Source organism: Monodelphis domestica, chromosome 8 (genome assembly GCF_027887165.1).
Source record: "Monodelphis domestica isolate mMonDom1 chromosome 8, mMonDom1.pri, whole genome shotgun sequence".
NCBI lineage: Eukaryota > Metazoa > Chordata > Mammalia > Didelphimorphia > Didelphidae > Monodelphis > Monodelphis domestica.
Genome location: NC_077234.1, coordinates 116,709,916 through 116,730,654, shown reverse-complemented (window position 1 = coordinate 116,730,654; position 20,739 = coordinate 116,709,916).

Genomic DNA, 20,739 nt, shown 5'->3' with positions numbered 1-20,739 from the left:
CATTAAGGAGCTGCCACAGTCTTCTGTGAATTGCTGATGGGTACAGAGTTAGATTAATAGTCCTTGTAATTGTCATTCTTTTGAAATTCATCCCATTTGTTTGGCTCTCCTACCCCAAAACCCACAATTGTTGGAGCATTCATGAATATTAGAAAAAAAGAACTTCTTGTTCATGAAAATTAGCTTATTCATCCATTTTATTCTTCTGGTATCACAGTCACTGCTTTTGACATTACAATCTGTTTGGGGTTTGCTTGGGAAACGATTCTATTTCTAGATGAGTTTTTAGTTGTGTTTGATGTAAACTAGCATATTAAAAATGACATTGTTAATGGATATATAACCTGGAGGGAAGCATCATCAGTAGTATCACCACTAGCACTCTGTGCAAGTGTTATTTCCCCAGGCCACTGTGGTCCTTAGGCAGCTGAGGAGAGAGCGAGAGAGAGAGTGAGAGAATTATAGGGACCTTGAAAAAGTTCCCCTTCATCCTGCCTGGAGCAGGGCACAGAAAAGCTGCTCCTGCCACACTGGCTTCCCCAAGGCTCCTGGGCCCACAGGCAGATAGGAGACAGCTGCAGGGGTTTTCAAAGGTTCTCTCCTTCCAGACTGCCTGTAGTATTTCTCTAACAGACCAGTCACCGTGCCCAGAGTAAGGGGACTACAGGTATTTGCTGCCCATCTTGCCTTCCCAGGACTCCCCCAGGCAGAGGAGAGACAGAGGCAAGGATCTAGAGGCTGGAATAGGCATAAATGAAAATAGTCCTCATTCTGACTGTCATTAACAGTGATTTCTATCTGGTCAACTAGCCAAGAGAAGAGCAGCTGTGTGTGTTGATAACTAAACTTTCCATTTTCTTCTCTTGTTTTTTGTTTTGTTTTCTCCTCTGACGAATACAAGTTAAGATTTCTTGACTAATCACCATTAACTCCCTAATAATAGCAACTGACCAAAAGTGAATGAACTGCCCCAAAAAGCAGTGGGTTTGCTTCATTTAGATGTTTAAATAGATGCTAGGTGATTATTTGTTGGGCATACTGTAGCAGGAATTATCTGTCAGTTATAGGTTGAATTGCAGACTCCCTTCTAGCTCTGAAATCCTCTAATCCTGTGATTATATCCAAGGGAATCTATCTTCTTTTGTTATTGACCACAGAATGATTTTCTTCTTCCTGTGGAGTCTTTCTCTGCAACTGAGCACCCTGAAGGGCCAAGCATGGGGCATTGACCAGAATAGCAAGTTAATAATATTTATTGAAGGAATAGAGAGTACCTACCTAATAGGATTGTGATGTTAAGATTATATAAAGCATGGGATTCAGTGAGAAAAAACATAGGTCTGGGGTCAGAAGACCCGAGTTTACATTCCAACTCTGTTCCTCAGTTCTTGTGTATCCTTAGCCATTTGTCTCATCTCTCTTGCTCAGACTCCTCGCTTGTAAGTGAGGACGTGGTCCAAGTAACCTCTGTGGTCCCCTCTAGATCTATGAATTTAAGACTTCAGGAAAGACCATGATGGCACATATTTATATTTACAAAGTTTACCAAGCCACTGAGTTTCACAGCAAGTACCATATTGAGATTGGTAGTGTAAACATTATCTATTTTACAAATAGAGAAACTGAGGCACAAAGTAATGCATTAACCTTAACTGAGAAACATTGGCTATGATGACTTTGAGAGTCAGATTTAAATTTTCTTACTCTTTGTTCTTTATTCTCTTCCTGTCTCATAGGATGAAGTGGAGGTCTTCCTATCCAGGATTAACATGTACATATGTTTCAAGGAGCCAATTTCTTCCTTTACTCATCAATGATCTATGCTCTCTTTATCTTCAGTCTCTCCCTCTTCTCTGATTTCTAAGTGATATCTATAGACTTGTTCAGATATCCTTTATCCTCAAATAACATTATCCTTTATTCCATAATGATGAAAAAGAAACTTTCTTCATCTCCCACTCTCAAATTTTTAAGTTTTTTTCTGCCTTGCATTATCAGACTACTTGAAAAAAACCCTGCTACATGTATTATTTCATTTTCTGACCATCCCCCAGTCCCCTGCAATTTGGGTTCCCTCCTCACTCTATAGATGATGCTCCCAATTGACCCTACCTTTATGGAAAGCAATCTGAAATTATGTCTGAATAGTTATTAAATTACAATACAGCAAATTCACTATTAGATCTATTCCTCAAAAGCATAAAAGAAAAATCCATATTTATAGTCACTCTTTGTAGTTGTAAAGAAGCAAAAACCAAGAAGATACATGGGGAATAGCTAAGCAAATTATTTCATATGAATGTAAAAGAATTATTTTGTGATATAAGAAATGATGAAAAGAAAAGATTAAGATAAGCCTAGGATGAATTCTATGAACTGATGTATAGTGAAATGAGTAGAACCAGGAGAACAATGTTTTCAGTAACAACATTGTAAAAGCAAAGGACTTAAAAGATTTTGAGAACTCTGATCAATATAATGATCAACCATACTTGTAGAAGGAGGTTGATGATGTCCATGTACTGAGAGAGGAAAGAATGTTATAGAGTATAAAAAAGACCTTTTTTCCCCACATGGTTAATTTAGGAATTATTTTTGATGGAATATACATATTTGTTACATTTTTTCCTCATTTATTAAAAAATTAAACTAAATAAAAAAGATAAAGCAAAATACAAGTCATCTTTGGCTCCTTGTTGTTTTACTCCATACAGTAAATCATTTCCTAAGTGCTACATGGATACTACATCTTGAATTCTCTTTAATCTACCCCCTCCTCACTTATAGTGTTACTATTCTAGTTCAAACTCTCATTAATTCTTGTGTGGGTTACTCTAATATCTTTATTTAACTCTAATGTTCTATCTTAGAAATCAAAATTGAAGAGTGGTAAGGACTAGGCAATTGGGGTTAAATGACTTGACTGGGATCACATAGCTAGGAAGTATTTGAGACCCGAATTGAACCCAATAATTTCCACCTCTGGGTCTGGGTCTCTGTCCACTAAGCCACCTCACTGTCCCATCTAACATCTTTTTTTTTAACTGATATACCTAATTCTACCTTCCGACTCCAATCAATACTTTATACAGCTATCAGGGCCGATAGTCATTTGCTTCTCAAAAATCATTAGTGGTTCTACATTGCTTATCATATGAATTATCACAGGATCTTGAATTTATGGCTCATGGGAATTTACATGTTATATATCTCCTCCCCTAATTTCTTAAATAGGGAGACTGAAGCCAGAGAGGTTAACTGGCTTACTTAACTTCACACACCAGTGGTGGAACTGGGATGATTTACATCACATGTCCCATTGTTTTCTTGTTTTATTTTTATATTTCTTTATTCCTTATTCTAAATTTAAATTCCCTTGAGTGAGGGGAAAGAATAGTCAATTCTCTCTACCTCCACTTCCTTACCTGTACTCAGTTCTCAAATCTACAGTCTGCCTTCCCAGTCTATCACTCGGTTGATATTTTCTTTTGGGTCACCAAATTACTTTTCAGTTGTTAAGGGCAATGTTTTCTTATTGCTCATTCTCTTTGCCTTTATGACAGAATTTTGTACTATTGATCAGGCCCTCCTTCTTGATATTTTTTCATTCTTAGTCTTTTGGGGTACCCTTATCTTTGGGATATTGTACTTCCAATCTAAAATCTTCTTTCCAAATTCCTTTATCATTCATCTCCTGACTCCTTCATCTATCTATAGCTCACAAGACTTTCCCTTGGTTATCTTTTGCATTCTTGTAGCTTCAGTTATCAAGATGCTAGTATCATCTTGGCAAATGACTCCCAAAGAATTCTTTGTTTCCTCATCTCATCTCTTTCCAACCCAACTTTCACACAGCTGCCAACCTGACAACAGAGATGAAGAAACCAAAGGATACAGGTTTCTTTTTTGTAGAGAAAGAATTCTCTTGTGGAGAGAATAGTTAGTTAATGGATTTAGAGTTCGACTTTTACTTCCTTGATTTCAAGTTCATTATCTGTTCTACTATATCCTGCAATAGTTAAAGAGAATGTCCTCTTATGCTTTATTTTGAATTTGGTTATCTTGCCACCAAGTGTTGATCAGTGCTTTTATCCTATGACAAAAATATCAATCCAATAAACATTTATTAAGTTACAAATGTATGAAGGATATTGTGAATGATAAAATTCAGAATTAAAAAAAAGCAAGACAAATTAGGGAAAAAAACACCAATTGATATCTAAAACATACTCCTAACTACATCATCTCCCTATTCAATTAAACTCTTGTATCTCCCTATCACCTAAAGGATCACATATCAAATCCTTTATTTATTTTTTAATGATCCCCCTTTTATAACATGGTTTCTTCTGGCCTTTCTAGTCTTTTTATATCATACTATTTTCTGCATCATCTATAATCTGGTAACAATGATCTTCTTGCTTTTCCCTTCATACAACATCTCTTGACTCTGGTTACTGGCTCTCCTCTACTCCACTTCCTGCCTTCCATTATTTGCTTTAAGTCTTAGCTACAGTCCCAATTTCTACAAAAAAGCTTTCCCTTGAACTCTTTAAACTTAAATTCTTCTCTATAATACCATTTTTAATGTATCCTCTATGAATCTTATTTGCATAGATTTGTTTGCCAGTTGTTTTTCCCATTAAACTAGAAACATTTTGAAGGTATGAATGATTTTCCCTTTTCTTTACATCCCTAGCACTTAGCAACAGTTCCTGGCAGATGACAGTTTTAAAATAAAAGATTTTGACTTGGCTTGAATTGAATTATGTTACTTATGCATCACTCTATACAATATAATGAAAACTAAGAAATTGAAAACTGAAGAAAGTTCAGTAAACACTACCAGAAAGTAGAATGTGATTATTAGAGCATCATATATCTAATCACATCGCATCAAGGATTTATAAAGCAATACTAGCATCTCAATTTTCTATTATTATAGAGATCTATGCATTATTATAAGATCAAAAGGTTATATATTTATAGGCAAAAGAAATTTTAAAATCCATCTAGTCCAATCCCCTTATTTTTATAGGCAAGGGAACTGAGGCAGATAGACATGTTAAATGACTTTCCCAGGATCACACAACTTCCAAGTATTTGAGGCAGGATTTTAAACCAGTTTTTTATATCCTTGGTTTTACTCTTATTTCTTAAATAGTTTCCCCAGCATCTCTTAGTACCTTAATGAATATTTAATTGAATGTCTAAATTAGCATCAATGATGTCTTAGAATGAATCAGAGAAATTACAGTCCTTGAAACAATGGCTTCATTGCACTGAGACATGGTGGACACTGGAAGTCAGTACATTGCTTAAGCTACTACTTCATACAGAATTAGAAAAAGGCAACCTCAGAATATTACAGGAGAAGGGAGATGGGACAAAGAAACAATTTAAATACACAGTAGTGCAAAACTCCTAATGTTAGATAGCTGTGGACATTGGTAACAACAGAAAACAGCAAAAAGAAAAAGACAGAAACAATCATCATAAAATGAGTGGTTTTAAATAAACTTTGAACCTGTAGTAAACCTAGAAAAAGGAGCTGCAAGTAGCAGTTACAAATAAAAGAGCAATCCCCATATATGCATAGGGTGTAAAGGACTGATGATTACATTTTGGACTTTCCAGGTTCCCCTTCTACCCATGTACAAATAACAATCATACACACTAACATCATCTTTGAAAAGAGAGTACCAAGAAGGAAGTTTCTTATCCTTACCCCTGGTGAAATTTTTATCATGAAGCATCAACTTGTATAAGTTTAAGTACAGAAAAATAAGTTAATTTACTTATTTCCTATGTGTAAATATTTCTCTGAGAAGTTATAGTTTAAACTCAGTGGTCTTAGAATACTTTGTTTAATACTTTCATACTTCCTAATTAAAGTGGAGACCAAAAAATATATTATAATTAGATAATAGTACTACTGAAACAGTAGGATGCCAATAAATATTGTCAGTCTAGTGACTCTTCTGACATGTAACCCATTATAACAATAAAACCTTTTCCTTGTAAATATGAAAGAAACTCATTTATTATAAAGGAAGGATGGGTTTAGGCAGTTGTAATTCACATTCAAGTTTCTTCAAGAAAGAAAATAATGAAACTGAATTTGCAAATATTTTTAGTAGGTAGAAAATACAAGTTGTAAGTGAATCCTTCAAATAAAAAAAAAGATGTTCACCTTTTTCTTAAGATAGGAAGGAAGAGAAAGAGAAAGGAGTGGATTGCCCCTAGGAATTTAGAAAATCAGTGCTCAGAATTTCAAATTGTCACTCATATGTAGCCCAAAATGTCTGCAAGATATTATCCAGCTGCAAGGCAAAAGGATGAGGGAATAAGCTAACGTTTGACAGAGCCATGAATGGAAACTTTTTTTTTTAACTTTAGAGAGGGAAAAATAAAACAAAACAAAAAAAGAAATGAAACAGGATTATCATGGCTAGACCTTAGGATTTGTGGCTGTTCTGCTTGACCTCTCAAGTTCTACTGACAGGGCTCTAACATAAAGAATTAGGATATTATTCATTTCAAAGAGTGAAACCACACCTTCCTGAATACTGGCTACCCGAGGGAAAGGTTCTTTCTTTCAAAATATTTTATTTGTCACATCTTCATTAAAACTTATGAGACTCAATAAGAGGCAAAGCCATAGCTGGATTTTTGACTTGGCAGAATAAATAGTAAAAATATGGAATAATTTTTAGGAATGTTAGGGATATCTGGTATTCCCTATCAAATTAGCTCTCCTACTTGTTTATTAGCCCTTGAAAATCCATTTTTTCTTTAAAATTTTTGATCCCTCTTAATACATGAATGACACTCCTTCAAAAAAGTAATATTCAGTTTAATATTTCATATATTTATTTAAGTAATTATTTAAGTAAATTAAAAAATTAAAAGCAATAATTTTTGTTTCAAGTTTTATAAGATAAATATTAACTCAGTCCATGCTTAGAAAAGGGATATTAGGAAGTAGATAAGGAAAAAAAGTAGAATTAAGATGGTAGAATAAAAGGCCACAACTTCTAAATTCCTCCTAAAATCTTACCTTCAATGACCACTGAGAACATGGCAAACCAAGTTGTGAGTGAGAAAGCCAAGAAAAATCCATTATTAGTAATTTTTTTCCTAATTTAGGGCAACTTGGGAAGACAGAGTAGTCTGAAGGACAATAAAGAGACTGAAAACCTAGACATAAAGAATCCAAAGGATTCCTAAAGAAGCACTGGGCAAAGAATTGAGTAGCCTTTAATAACACTGTTGTCCATTTTGGAATTCCAGGCCACAGAGGAGCAGTAGTGGTCAAGTGGGAGTAGGAGGCTTACTTGTATGAGGATCAGAAGACATACCAGAATGGCAGTGAATAGAGCTTTCCTCTAATCACATTTCATTAAAAGCACCAAAAACTTATAGTTCCCTAGACCAAGCTGTGAAATCAGCAGAAAGACATAAAAGAAATTCAGGTCAAACATTACCCCATCACCACCCTGATACACATTCAGAGTTGAACAAAATTCAACTCTAACATAAAGTCAAGCTGTTAAGGAAACTCAAGGGATAAATTCAGAAAAGACTATGACATGAAAATATCTATAAGCAAAGCCTCAGAAAATGTAGATTTGATAGAAGGCCAACAAGAATTTCTAGAAAAGCTAAAGAAAGAGATTTTTTTAAAGGCCAAACTGATTTTAAAGATCATATTGTTGAGGGAAATTACAAAAATATTGAAAAATATGAAATAAAATTATGGAAAATGGAATTAAGTTTGTTACAAGAGGCACAAAAATACTGAAGAAAACAGCTCTAAGCGAGATGAAATACCTCACTGAAGAAAATAGGCATTTTTAAAATTAGAATTGATCAAAGAGAATCTAACAACTCCATGAGTCATCAAGAAACATTTTTTTTTAAAATCAAAGGATTAAAAAAAAGTAGAACATGTGAAATAACTCACAAAAAAGCAACTGACCTAAAAAATAGATTAAAGAGAGATAATTTAAACTTTATTGTTCTACTTGAAAGCCACGGACAATAACCAAAAAGGGCCTTGACATCATATTTCAAGAAATTACCAGAAATGCTGCACATATATCATAGAGCCAGTGAACAAAGAAGATATTGAAAGAGCACACTGGGAATCTCCTGAAAGAAATTCCCCCAATGAAATTTTATTTTAGGAATATTATAGTCAAAGCTGAAATGTCCAAAATTAAAGAGAAAACATTGCAATAACCATATAGAATAAATTCAAATTACCATGGAGTCAGAGTCACGATAACATAGGATTTAATAACTACCACAATAAAGGAGAGGAAGGTTTAGAATTTGATATTCCAGAAAGTAAAAGAACTAGTATTACAACCAAGAATAATCTCCCAGCAAAAGTGAGAATAACACTACCAGAGGAAAATGGATATTCAAAGAAATAAAAAAAATTGCAAGCATTCATGATGAAAAGACCAGAACTGGATAGAAAATTTGGTATTCAAAGACTAGACTCAAGAGAAGACTGAAAAGTAAATATGATTGATAATAAGGCACCAAACATAGTTAAACTGCTTACATTTCTATATTAGAAGACGGTACATATAACTCCTAAGATCTTTATTATCATTAGGGCAGTTAGAAGGAATCTACTTGGAGAACATGGATTTGTTTATTATATTGGGATGATCTCAAAGAATAGAAATGTGAGAAGGAGGAATGCATTGAGAGTAAGGGAAAGGGAGAAAAAGAATGGGAAATATTCTCTCATTTAGAATAGATATGCAAGAGTTTATACATTATACCAATGGAGGAAATGATAATCTGGGATAAGCTGACAGCTTTCATACCTCATTTCATCTGGAATGGTTTGGGGGGTGTGGGCGGGGAAAGACAGTTGATTTCAGAAATTCATTTACCCAATAGGGAAGCATGAAAGGAAAAGTCCAAGAGACATGAGAGGAGATAAGAGGAAAATTAAATTAATGGTGGCTGTAATCAGAAGCAAAGCAGGTTCTTAAGCATTCTTGAGGATAAAAATAAGTCATAATTGAAAAAGTACTTCAGAACAATCTTTGCTCATTGATTTCATGAAAATACCCAAGATATTTACTGTTAATCATCATACAATATTATTACTGTTCTCCTGGTTCTATTCATTTCACATTGCATCAATTCACATAAGTCTATGTTTCTAAGAGTATCCTACTTGCTACTTATTATATTCCATCACAATCATACACCATAATTTATTAAGCCATTACCCAATTTATGAGCATCCCCTCAATTTCCAATTATTTACCACCACTAAAAGAGCTGCTATAAATATTTTTGTACGTATAGGATATGAAAAGGCCTCAGTCAGCTTTTTATTTGTTAAAAAAAATCTATTTTGGATTAGCACCAAGTAGTGCTATTGCTAGGTCAAAAGATATATTCATAGTTTGATAGTTCTTTGGGCAAAAATATGAATTACTTTCTAAAATAGTTGATTCAGTTTACAACTCTACCAACAGTGCATGAATGTTTCAATTTTTCACAACCCCTCCAATATTTATTGTTTTTCCTTTCTGCCAAAATTGCCAATCTGATAAGTATGAGGTGGTGTTTCAAAGTTACTTTAATTTACATTTCTCTAATCCATAGTAATTGAAACCATTTTTCATATCATTATAGGCAGCTTTGATTACTTCATCAAAAAACCTGCCTGTTCTGATCCTTTGACTATCAACTGGGGAATGTCTTGCATTCTTATAAACTTGACTCATTTATCTAGAAATTTGAAAAATAAGGCTTTTATCAGAGAAACTTTTTGCACAATTATGATTACTACTTATTTCCTTCCATCCTATTTTCTTCCCTTTTTATTGTCTCTTTCCTTTCATCCTGTCCATTACCAATCATGCTTTGTTTCTACCATCTTCCTCTATCTGCCCTCCCTTCCATTAGCTGAGCCCACTTCTCTTATACTCTTCCCTTCCTACTCTCCTACAAGGTAGGATAGATTTCTGTATCAAACTGAGTGTGTAGGGTATTTGTACCTCTTTGAACCAATTCCATTGAGAATGAGTTTTTAGCATTCCTTCTCAACTCCCCCATCTTCCTCACCATTATAAAAGCTCTTTCATACAACTTTTATGTGAGGTAATTTTACCCTGTTCTACCCTTCCCATATTCCTCTCCCTCTCTTACCCATTAATTTTATTTTTCTTAAATACCATGACATCATATTCAAGTCACACTCACATCCTATGTTTATGTTCAGTAGGTGCCTGGTTGTTGTTCTTTGAAATTGAAGGCCAAAATGGTATCTGATGATGTCTTTTGATTCATGCATGAATTGGATTTAAGTGAGGTTTAAATTCATAAATTTGAGCTTGCACAAAGTCATCATCCTCACTCTCTCATCCAGAATCATCAAAGTCCAATGACAAGACATGAAACTGGCTTCTTCAGTATCTAAACAAGCTCTAAGCCCTTCACAACACCTGTTTCTGTCTTCTCCATGGCCATTGGAACAAATTGATCCCATCCATCTCTTGCATCAGAGAAACTTTTCACATTTTTGGGGTAGACACCTCCCTAATTCACTGACAGGTTTGAATCCTGTCAGTTATTCTCAGTGGTTTACTGGGGTGTGGTGCTGAACATTCTATAGCTTCTTGGAGCCTCATATGAGAGCTGGCTATCAGTTAAGACAACAAAGCAGGAGAGCAATCCTGAAAAGACCTCAGCCAGCCCTCAGACCAGAGGTACAAGTCTTCCTTAAACATCCCAGACATCCTATCTATATGTACTCCTTATAACTACACTAATAATGATAAAATTCTTAAAGTTGTAAGTATCATTTCCTCATGCTCCATGCCAAAGACTGATGAAGATTAGGATATAATGAATAGCACTTCATATGGCCTGCTGCAGTCCTCTATGAATCAACATAAAGGCTCATATGTCACATAATTGTTGAACCCAAAAGTTCTGGAGTGGAGCAATAGAAACCAAAGATTTTTAGAAAGTACAAAAAACCTCAAATGATACACGCGATTGTGGAATGAAGAAGGGAAATGACTGGATGGAAATAAAAGAGAGATTTTAGTTAAATATGTGGAGGAACTTTTTAATAATGAAAGGTATTTTAAAAATGACTACCTTAATGGGTAGCAGAAACTGGATGATCACCTTTAGTTATTCTGAAGGCAATTCTTCCTTTGGGTTAGGAGTCAAAATAAAGATATTTGAAATTCCATTCCAGAGAGAGAAGGGGCAAAAGCAAGTTGATGGAGAGAAAACAGGGACTCTCTTAGGGTCTCCCATATTCACCTCCAAACAACTTTAATGTAGTGCCTTAAAACAAATTTGGGATTGTTGTGAGAATCAAATGAGATAATACAGATATTCCTTCCACATCACAGGAGTTGGGGAAGTGGTGCCCCTGTGATCAGGAAAATCTGTGTTCACAGTAATAAAGAAAATAATTCTCATTGAACTCTTGTCATGATCCCTCATAATGGCATGGAGGTGATTTTAGATTCCCTAAAGCTGTGCCCTCTATCTAGGAGATCTTAGAAAACTGAAGGTTTAATTAGAATAAGTTAAGACTTGGCTAAGATTTTGTTTCTTTGAAAAAAATTCTTTTAAGTTATCTTTTCTTTTTTAAAATCAACAAAAATCTATTCTTTCTCTCCCATTTTATCTTATTTTAAAAAGGAAAACATATAAATCATAAAATCCTTATAACAAATCTGCTTAGTCATGAGAAATGATCAAACATTGGTCACATGAAAAAAATATATGTTCCATCTTGAGTCCATCATCTCACTTTTAGGACTATGTTCTATCACAGATTCCTTTCCTCTTTCTTTCATCTCTTTTAGGTAAATGCCTATATACTTGTTTCTGGTTTGAAAAATATTCATAATTTCATAATTTTTGGCATAGTTTCAAATTTCCAGAGCTTTCTGAATATTTCCTTTTTCAGATACTCTATTTCCTTTCACCAATGAAGGACATGGGATAATTTAAATGTTTAACCCCCCCAAAAAGTATTTCTCTAAGTGCCTTTCTGATGAGAAAGAACAAATTTATTAGAAACTGTTCCTATTTCTTCAAATTTCACTCAAATGTTGCAATTTCCAACTAATTTATCATCCCCTAATAGTAGATAAGTTAGTATCTAGGTGCATCTTGACAATACTTTCATAAAAAATATGTAGAATTCAGCACTTTTCTGAAGAACATTGTTACATGTATTTTTTAATCTCTGCTCTGCACCTCAGGTTTAAGGGAAGAAATTCTGTTTTTGTAGGTGGATGAAGCAACCTGAATTAATGGATATCTATGCAAATGCAGGAAATTAAAGTAATGATTGATGCTTAGAACAGCATCATTTTGCAATTTTTGTGCTTCATTTTTAGATAACTTATGGAAATACCTATTCAGCAGTCTATCTCAGCATAGGCAGATTGCTTTGGAGTTCGCCATCCCATTTTTTTCCTTTCTTTTTTTTTTCCAGTTGTATAATTGCAGACATTTGCACCTTGGACAGCTGTACCATTCTATTGCCCAAGTGAAGTGTAGGATGCTCTTTTGACACTGCTTATTGGTGAACCTTCACTCGATACACCTGGGTGTGCATGTGTCAGGCACCTGATTAGACAATATGGATATTTAATGACACTGTTGTGAGTGCATTTAAGGAACAAAATTAATGGGATAAAGGAGGAACTAGGGCAAATCATTAAAAGTGAAAAAGCTTCCTGAGAAGCAAGATGGACACTAATCAAATGGAAGGAAAGAAGGTGGCCAGAGCACCATCATACCACTGAAGCACTTTTGTTGGGGAGACCTTGTGTTTAAATTTACTATGTGTGGAGAAACCAATTAATTCCTAGGTGGAATTTTTAAAAATCTATAAAAATATGCTACACATTAAAACTTAAATTTATTTATGTTTGCCTCAGTGAAACTTATCACATCATACAGTCTTGCAGCATTCTTTTAGCCTCCCCTAGTTTTACCTGATGGCAGTAAATTTAAGGTAACTGATTTTATGCTCCAGTTTTCTTTGTGTATGTGTTGTATAAGCAGAAAATACAGCAAACCAAGTCAAATACGATCTCAGCTCAGGATTGTGTTTTAAATTATTACCCTGCACTTTAAGCAATTTTAAGTGGTTTCTTCAAATAGTAATACTCAAAAGTCCCAGTGATTTGATAGAGGCAAGTTGGTTAACTGAATTGATTTTATTTTAAAACCATAGCATTTCAAGTCTCACACATGAAGGCAACTCTTAAAACACAACACTATAGAAAAGCCATTTATTATAGTTTGGGATCTGACTTCTTGCATTTTAGCCTCATGGATTTGGAAAAATAGGGTTAGGTAAAAGTGTATATGGTTCTTTCATTGATTTATATACTATACATGCATGGATACACAGATACACACATGTGCTTTTTCTGGTAAGGATACTTTTAGCATGAATAAAATATTCTTTTTATAAAAAAAGTTATTTTTCTTGGGGATATTTTAACTGATTTACATGTTTCAAGACTTTCATAATAAAAAAGAAAAGTTCTTGTATTAGGAAAGAGGCACCCTTGTTGATCTGTTCCCTAGAAAACAAAATCATATCTAAGAATAATTAATATTGATAGTGCCCTTGATTGTGTCCCTCACTTAATTCATAGTAGGGATGGTTTTAAAAAGGGATGGTTACAATAGCTACTTGGGGTTCTATATCTTTACAAGTCATGAAGTAGTACTCTCAGTTTGAGCCCCCCCTCTTCATTTTGCCTGTATGAGTAGAACCTAGCATTCTCTAAGCCTTAAACCACTAGTTTAACTACTCTCTGAGTTCATGGTTACCCCTAGACTTTGTATCTCCAGTTAAATCAGTTAAGGGTTTCTGTCAATGGGATATAACTATTCCTGAAAACTTATAACAAGCTTGACTTGTTTTGTTCTATCCTATTCACATATGACTCCCTCTCTTTCTCCTCTCAGCAAGACCCAAAGAACCATTTCTTCACATATAGATTCGATAGAATCTTTACAGTGAAAAGAAAAATAATGATGTTTGTTTTTATAACAACAATAATGTGTGCCACAGCTCCTCTAATATCTGAAATCTTGATTCTTGCAACTTTTGCTTATGTTCTGGCTTCTCCTTAACTTCCCTTTCCCCAAGGATTGACTAAACATTCTCTTTAGGAAGAAGTTTCTTTTAATTTCCAGTTTTCATTGTCAGAAGAGGAATGAGGATGGATTGTTTTCCCATGTTCCACCTCTCTTGGTTTACTTTCATGGAGAGTGGTAAATGACATTTATTTCCTGGTCAGTAAAAGAGGAAAATAGCCTCTTGGTAAGCACCTTTGAGATCAGATAACTTCATGTCCTGGTTATTTTCCTTTTTATCTTTTCTCAGAATTAAAACAACACCCTCACTCACTTTCCTGTCAAGCTCTCTAACATACTTTCAAATAGAGTAAATTGGTGCACAGATAGTTCAAACACTGGAATAGTCAGATACATAAATATACATGAAGTTTTGCTCAATCCTATAAAATAATGTGAAATGCTTTAATTTTCCAAGAGACAGTGCAGCCTAGACAAATATCAGAGCAGTGTTGCATAGTTATCAAATGCATGTACCATATATTGACTAATAGTCTAGTAACATATAAAACTAGAAGTGCCATATCATATAATATGTTATAATAATAATAGTTATTATTATTAATTCTTTGTGAACTCTCTTAGTACTGCCCAAAATAAATATTTAAATCTTTTATTGCAATTTTACAGTTTGGGGAAGTCTTTTCTCTCCTAGATTGTAAAATCCTTGCAAGAAGAAATTGTCATTCTTCTTTTTTATTGCCAACAGTGATTCTCATGGTGTAGAGGAAAAATAAACAATAGATAGTTATATTTCTTAAAATATAATCTTGTTGAGAGCATATTCAGTGCATCATTAATTATTTAAACATATAAACTTTTGTAACAAAAAGGTTATATCTAAAACCAAAATGGAAAGAAAACTAAAGATGGCTGAATGCATGAAAATACTCAGTTGTTTCCAAAATAGTTACTCTTAAAAAAATTCAATCTGACACTCTCATCCTATCATATATATATATATATGTATATGTATATGTAATACATATATATGAATAGAAATAAGTTTAAAATATACTTGGAATTTCTTTTTACTATTCAGTATCTAAAGAATCAAAAATTTCAGGTTAAAGAGGAAGTATGCATTGGCTACAGGAGGGGGTTTAGGGGAGAGCAGGGAAAGAACATGAATCTTGTAACCATGGGAAAATATTTTAAATTAATTAATTAAATAAAATTTTCAAAAAAACATTTTCAGGTTTCTCAAAGGTTAATGAGAAGAAGAATGGCAGCTGTGGTTTGGGTAGAGCACATTACTAACAATGAACTCTGAATGAAAAGTGGTCAAAAAAGGAAATAAAGCCTGGGGAAAAATGACATATAGTAAGAACAAAAAATAATTAATAGACTGCCACTTTACTCCTTTAGTAGTCAAACAATGCCAATAAATCTAGAAAAAGTCATTTCCCCAAAAGTCATTTCCCCATCCTCCAAGATTGGTTGAACTCCACCGTAGAGGACTGTTTGAAGGACATATATAAGAGTATTATGGGTTGCAAAGGCATGGATGAGTTGCAATTCATCCCACAAGACATAATGTCCCAGTGAATGAGATTACACTTCATCCATTGAACTATTAATCCTTAAATACATTTGTCAATCAATCCATCTTTAATCTGTTTACAGATATTTAAAGAAATTGTCCTTCAAAAGGAGAGTCTTTCCTTTCCAAGATTAATATAATTTTTCTTTCATTTTCTTCTTTCTTTCTTTTTTCTGTTTGGTAAAACAAGCCAAAAGATTAGAAAATATTTAAGAATTGAATAATGACAAATGATGGTGAGAGATTCACCATGTCTCAAACATATTAGATGCTTGATAAATACATGCTGAATTAAATTGCTACTAACTCGTATCATGCTTTGATCTATTTATGTGTTGGAAATAGCTTTATAAAGTAGGTACATCTATGACATGCCTTTATCAGTGAAAGAAAAATGCATCCCATAGACAGGGAAATGATTGTTCTCCTCTTCCCTCTCCCTGAACTTCTTAATCATTTATAAGGCTATGCATTATTGCTTTTCTTAGCTCAATTTGCTTGGGCCAGAATTATTTAAACTCTGACTTTGATTCTTGAATTGCAATGTTACTTTTCAGTCATCTCAAGATGTTATGAGGTTAGCTATAAATTCACAAAGCAATTTTATTTCTTAGTCTTGTTATAACAAAGGCTATGTTTCATTAGAGCAACTTTAACATTTCTTAGTGCATTTACTCAATATTTACATTTAATATTCACATATGAGGATAACAAAATATCTGAAAATACCTTTTCTGAAATGAATATTTGCATGGAGCAAATTTTCTGAGTTAAAGGACACATTACAGGTCAAATCCTAGTTAAATAAACACATAGGCATAGCTTACATTCAATTGCATTAAATTCCATTTGAATAAATAGCTGTTGCCAAGAACAAGGGACTTCTTTTCCTATGCTAAGTTTTATTCCATTAGAATTTGTTATAGAGGGATCTCACTATTATACGAGCAAGCAGAATATGTTAAGACTGGAGACTATTAATATTCTATTCCTCTCTCTAACACACACACACACACACACACACACACACACACACACACACACACTAAATATCACTCAACAGTTTTTAAACCATTTGCCTGACATGCTTCTTAAGAATAGAGAAGATATTACAAGAAACATTTGTAGCATTTTACAGATGGGAGTATTCATATTGTAGAATTGTTAAATCACTTGTCAGTAAGCATATAGCTGCTATATGATTGAGGAAAACTCACATCTCCTGCTTCTAAATCCACTGCTTTCTGATATGACATGCTGAATGGCATCAGAGGTGTCAGAGACACAGACAGGAAGGCCACTTCTGAGTCCCTGAGCCATATTAAAATATAACTGGGTAATATGTAACAATATAATTAAAAGTACAATAAAACAAGAAAATATTACCTTTTGAAATTCACAAAATCTGACAATATAAGCAAAATGGATAAATACTTACAAAAATACATTGCCCAGCTTAATAAAAGAGGAAATAAAATTCTTAAATTATCCCATTTCTGAAAAAGAAATTGAAGAAGCCACCAATTAGCTTCCTAAGAAAAAATCCCCAGGAATGGCCATTCTGTTTATAAAATATTATGAATTTTCACTGTAATATCTTAAATATGTTCCTTGGAAAAATACTAATTGCTCATGGATAGACTGAGCTAATAAAATAAAAACAGCAATTCTACCTAAATAAATTTACTTATTTGGTGCCATAACCATCAAACTACAAAAAATCATTTTCTAGAACTATTAAAAAATTCATCTGGAAGAACAAAGGTCAAGAATATTAAAGGAATTAATAAAAAATTATAAAGGATGGTGACCTAGCCTTGCCAGATCTTAAACTGTACTATAAAAAAAGTAAACATCAAAACAATTTGGTAATAGCTAAGAAATAGAATGCTAGCACAATGGAATAAAAAAAATGCACAGTAATCAGGGTTAAGTGACCTTGGCAATCTAGTGTTTGATAAATCCAAAGACCCTAGCTTTTGTGAAATGAACTCACTATTTGACAAAAGCTGCTGAGAAAACTAGAAAACAGGATGGCAGAAAATAGGTATAGACTAGTGTCTCACATCCTATACCAAGTAAACTCAAAACATGTTTTTTATATGGACATAAAGGGTGACATCATAAGCAAATTAGGGGAGCATAGAATAGTTTACCTGTCAAATTTGTGGAGAAAGAAAGAACTTATGACTAAACATGAGAGAGAACATTATAAGATGTAAGATGAATATTTTTAACTATATTAAATTTAAAAAGATTTTGTACAAAACCAATGTAACCAAAATCAGAAGGTAAACACAAATTGGGAGAAAATATTTTACAAAAAATTTCTCTGATAAGGTTTTATTTCTCAAAAAATATGAAGAAGTGAGTCAAATTTATAAGAACCCAAATTATTCCCTAAATGACTAATGACCAAAGGATATGAACAATAAGTTTTCAGATAAAGAAATCAAAGTTATTAATAATCATGTGAGAAAAAAGCTCTAAATCTGTATTGACTAGAGAAATATAAATTTAAAGAACTCTGAGGTACTATCTCACACCTATCAGACTGGCCAATATGACAGTAAAGGAAAAGAATAAATATTGATGGGAATGTGGGAAAATTGAATTCCTAATGGAGCTGTAATCTGATCCAGCTATTCTGGAGGGAAATTTGGAAGTAACCCAATGTGCTATAAAACTGTACATATGCTTTGATCCATTCTTAGTCTATGTCCCAAAGAGAATTTTTAACAAGGGGTATGGGAACAGCTGGGTTGCTCAGTGGATTGAGAGCCAGGCCAGAAGATGGGAGGTCCTAGGTTCCAATCTGGCCTCAGACACTTCCTAAGTATGTAACTGTTGGTAAGGCACTTAACCCCTATTGCCTAGCCTTTATCACTCTTTGGCCTTGGAACCAACATAGTATATACAGAGATTCTCTAAAATATAAAATAAATAAAAAGAGGTTGGGGATGAAGGATTTAGTTTTACAGAAATGTTTATAACATCTCTTTTTGTGGTGGCAAAGAATTGGAAATTTAGGGGATGTCCAAAAATTGGGAATGACTAACAAATTGTGGTATATAATTGTGTTTAAATACTATTGCTCTATAAGAAATGATGAGCAGGATGATTTCCAAAAAAGCCAGAAAGACCTACATGACCTGATGCAGAGTGAAGTAAGCAGAACCAGGAGAACACTGTAAAAAGTAATAGCAATATGATAGGATGCTCAACTGTGACTTAGCTACTCTCAAGAATACAATGATCCAGGACAGTTCTGAAGGACTTATTACAAGGAATGCTATTTGTCTCCAGAAAAAAAAATAATTATTGCATATAAAATGGAATGCAGATCAAAACAGACTTTTCCACTTAATTTGATTTGTATTTTTATTTGGGGATTTTGGTTTTATATGAATATTCTCTCACAATAATGACCAATATGAAAATATGTTTTCTATGATATGTATAATGCAGATCAAATTACTTACTATATCTGTGAGGGAGTAGGGAGAATATAGGAAGGGAGAGAGTTTGGTTCTTATAATTCTAGAAAATGTATGTCGAAAATTCTTATTACATTGGGAAAACAAATTGGGAAAACAAAATATTTTTTAAAAACTCCATCAATATGCAAACCCAAAGGGAAATTTATGTACAAAGTAGTGGCCTCATTTCAATTTTAGCTTGATATCACTGTTTCATATCATCTATATATATATTTGATACTGCTTTTATCCTTATCTATAGAAGCTACTCAAAAATCAGCTACAGTTTCTGCAGCCTCTTAGGAATACAGTTTTTTGTTTTGCTATCCAATTATGTTTTTTTTCTCTTTTAATTAAAAAAACACCATTACTTTAAAACCTATCTAATTATATCTGCTGTTTTTCTTTTTTTCTGTTCTAACTGGTATACCTATCCAGATTTAAAACAAAATTGAGTTAAAAACTTTATTTTTTATTCTAATTTTATATTTAGTAACCACTACTACCACCCAAAAAATTAACTAAATAAAAGAATAAAAATGTATGTACAAAACCACAAACTCCACATTATTCACAATTTATTTAAAATATATGTTATATATGTATGCTAATATGAACATCCTCTGCTTTTGAGTTCCCTTTGGATTTGTTTTACCTGAATACTTTTTTCTCCTGATTTTTTATGGCTGTCATTTTAAAAAATGAAATCACAGTATGTATTATTATTTTCTTTTCATTTATTCATGTTTCCCTTATTTTCTTTATCACACATTTATTAGTTCTATTAAAATGATATAATTGATTATAATTAAGTATCACAGTTTGTTGATCCATTTCTCCTATTCATTGCATTTGTGTTATTTCCAGTTATTTTGTCATAACAATCAAAGCATAATGAATAGCTTCATACATACATACATAGCTTTTTACCTTCTCAGTGAAGCCCCTTGGGCCTAACCCTAGTAATGCTATCCCTAGATCAATGAGCATGAATAGCTTTACAGCTCTTAATATACATTTCCATCTTGTTTTCTAAAACAAAAACAAAAAAAATTCACAGTGGCTCTAGCAATGTAATGTTAGGACTGTTCCTGCATGTTCCTGTTAGTATATATATATTTGTCTTTGGATCTGTTTTTCTTTTTTTTTAATTTTTATTTGGTCATTTCCAAACAATATTCATTGGAAACAAAGATCAATTTTCTTTTCTTCCCTCCCCCCTCCCACCACCTCTCCCATAGCCCAAGCACGATTCCATTGGGTATCACATGTGTTCTTGATTCAAACCCATTTCCATGTTGTTGGTATTTGCATTAGAGTGTTCATTTAGAGTCTATCCTCAGTCTTATCCCCTCCACCCCTGTAGTCAAGCAGTTGCTTTTCATCAGTGTTTTTACTCCCACAGTTTATCCTCTGCTGGTGGATAGTGTTTTTTAGATCCCTGCAGATTATTCAGGGACATTGCATTGCCACTAATGGAGAAGTCCATCACCTTTGATTGTACCACAATGTATCAGTCTCTGTGTACAATGTTTTCCTGGTTAT